The sequence below is a fragment of the Mus caroli genome, chromosome 1, assembly GCF_900094665.2.
Source record: "Mus caroli chromosome 1, CAROLI_EIJ_v1.1, whole genome shotgun sequence".
Classification (NCBI taxonomy): Eukaryota; Metazoa; Chordata; class Mammalia; order Rodentia; family Muridae; genus Mus; species Mus caroli.
The window spans coordinates 56997302-57000380 of NC_034570.1; positions in this window are offsets into that span (position 1 = coordinate 56997302).

A 3079-nucleotide genomic window follows, 5' to 3' on the forward strand; every position below is an offset into this window, starting at 1 on the left:
GAAGGAAGGAAGGAAGGAAGGAAGGAAGGAAGGAAGAAAGAAAGAAAGAAAGAAAGAAAGAAAGAAAGAAAGAAAGAAAGAAAGAAAGAAAAGAAACCCTCAGAAAATGTTCATTGTCTATAGCAATCAGGGAAACGCACATCAAAACAACTTTGATGTTTCATCTTACAAAGGTCAACAAAATGATCGACAATGAATGTTGGAAAGGAGAAAGGGACCCATCATTTACTGCTAACTGGATTCCAAACTGGTCCAGCGCCCCCCATATAGCCACTATGAATAATTCTTTAAAAGCTAAAGATAAATCTACCCTATGGCCCAGCTATTCCACTCCTTAGCATACACCCACAGGACTCGACATCCTAAACCACAGACACTCGCTCAGCCATATTCACTGATGCTCCTTTCACAGAGGCTGGGAGATGGAAACAACCTGAGTTGCTGGATAATGAAAATGTGGTCCACTGTGGAATACTAGTCAGCTGGAAAGAGAAATGAAAATCTCAGATACATGAATTAGAAAAGTTATATTGAATGTGGTAACCCAGACCCAGGAAGACAAACATGGCATGTTCTCTCTCATTACAGGATCCTACCTCCAAATCTTCAGATTTGAGCTCATGTCCTGAAGTAAACACCATGAAAGTAAAAACGGGGCCATTTCTAGAGTATGGGTATGAGAGCAAAAGAGCAGGGTACAAGTTATCTGATGGGAGAAATAAATAAAAGCAAGGACCTCTAATTAGGGAGGAGAGAGGGGGATAAATACAGAAGGAGGGAGGAGAAAAAAATCACTGTAAGAAGTCCAAAAAAAAGTCATAAAGAATCACACTCACACTATTAACTATCTGCCTAAAAATACAGCACAAGTAAGTCTGTGTGTAAATAGTCATATATAGTTTAAATGAAATATTCCCATCTGGACTAGCAATGTTCCTTCCAAGAAACAAAGACCATCTAACGAAAACCCCATTTCCCGGCCTGAGAAGCCCTCTTTTGAGTTGATCGGACTTGTCCAAGAGGCTCCCAAAAGTTTACAGGATATTGCTGTTGCTCTTGGTTGGCACCCAGAGTTGAAAGATTAGTCTTTTTGCTGAAGACATCATGCACTTCAGACTTAGGGCCTAGGGACCCTAAAAGCTTTCTCCTGGAGGCTTAGTTTCCAGGGCACCAGAAGACACCATGAAGGCTTCCAAAGGAAGGAATCAACAAGATGCCTCGGTAAGAACCACCACAGCAGCCAACGTGACACACTAATCCTTAGAGTGCAGTAGAGGCATGCCTACCTTGGTGGTAACCAACAGCTCTCGACTTGGACTCAACTCAACAGGAGGGAAAACCACGCCCAGTACTTCAGATCTAGCTAGCTACCCAGAGCTCGTGAAGTCATGGGTCTTAAAGGAAAACCTAAAGCTGCTACTTTACTAAATCTATGTAACTCCTAACTAAATTCTAAATATTTGTCTTTATACCTGAGGATAAGTGTAGTCCTTACTCCCACATCAAGGAAACTTCTCTTTGCAACAGAGACCACTACAGAAAACCACAATCAATCAAAATGCAGAGTTGTGGAGTCCAATCCCAATGGATGATTCACCTAGAATATAACCTAAGGCTCAGGGGTTATTGCAGAAGAGAGTGCTGAAAGACTGTAAGAGCCAGAAGAACAGGAAGTCTGTGTCCTCGAGGTATATCAGAAGCTACACCTATAAAATTTCACCAACATGACTGCCTATCTTAGGGCTTTACTGCTGTGAACAGACACCATGACCAAGGCAAGTCTTAAAAAGTATTAGAAACATTTAATTGGGGCTGGCTTACAGGTTCAGGGGTTCAGTCCATTACCTTCAAGGTGGGAGCATGGCAGCATCTAGGCAGGCATGGTGCAGGTGGAGCTGAGAGTTCTACATCTTTATCTAGTAGAATACTGACTTCCAGGAATCTAGGATGAGGGTCTTAAAGCCCACACCCACAGTGACACACCTATTCCAACAAGGCCACACCTTCTAATAGTGCCACTCCCTGGGCTGAGCATATACAAACCATCACACCGTCTAAAGCTGAACAAAGACAAAAATAGATATGTTAAGGTAGATGAAGGGGTAATGGAAGCCCAGGAGACCTCAACCCTGCACAAAGAGCTACAGGCAACTAAGGAATGCCGAGAGTGGGAGAAATAGTCTTAGTTTTATAAGGAGAAAGCATTGGTTATCCAATACCAAATGGTCATCCCTGAAAACATACATACAGTGAATGTTATACAGATGGAGCAGATTGTGATTATGCATTTAGAAGTGTGTGCACACACACCTGTAACAACAACTAATGAACAAAGAGGCCACGGATTTCAAAACCTCCAGGAGGGTTATTTAGGAGGTCTTAGAGGGAAGAAGGGAAAAATTATGCAATTATATTACAATCTCAAACACAATTTTTAAAAAAGAAAGCAAGAAGGAAAGAAGAAGAAAAAAGAGGGAGTGGAGAGAAATTAGGCTGAGCTGGCTAGCCATGAGAAGCAAATTAAGCAGCGCTCCTCCATGGCCTCTGCACCAACCCCTGCCTTCAGGCTCCTGCCCTGGCTTCAGGTCCTACACTGAGTTCCTCCAGTCATGGACTAAGACATGAAAAATAAGAGAAATAAACCCTTTCTTTTCTCCCCAAGTTGCTTATGATCATGGCGTCTCATCAATGTGTAGGTGGTTGTGTCTCTTCTGAGTTCACCCATTCATAATTCCTCCATTCCACCTTGTTACCGCTCCATCTGAAAGCGCTCACCAGAAATTGACACTATGCTCTGTGCTTCCCAGCATAGAACCTCCAACTCTCTCAACCTCTGTTCCATGCGCACAACCCAGGCTTGAAGTAGTCCTTACAGCAACAGAAAACATACAAGACAGAATTAGCTACCAGTTGAGCTGCTGGATACAGAGATGTTCTGTTTACTTAATTACAGAGCTAGAACAGCACTCACAGAACCAAACCCCTAAAGTTTCAGTCGAGAAAACTAGCAAAAAGTAGATTTTCCTCCTGTGTCACTCCAGGTCAAAGGCAACATGGCCTAGCCCTTAAGCCAATGTCC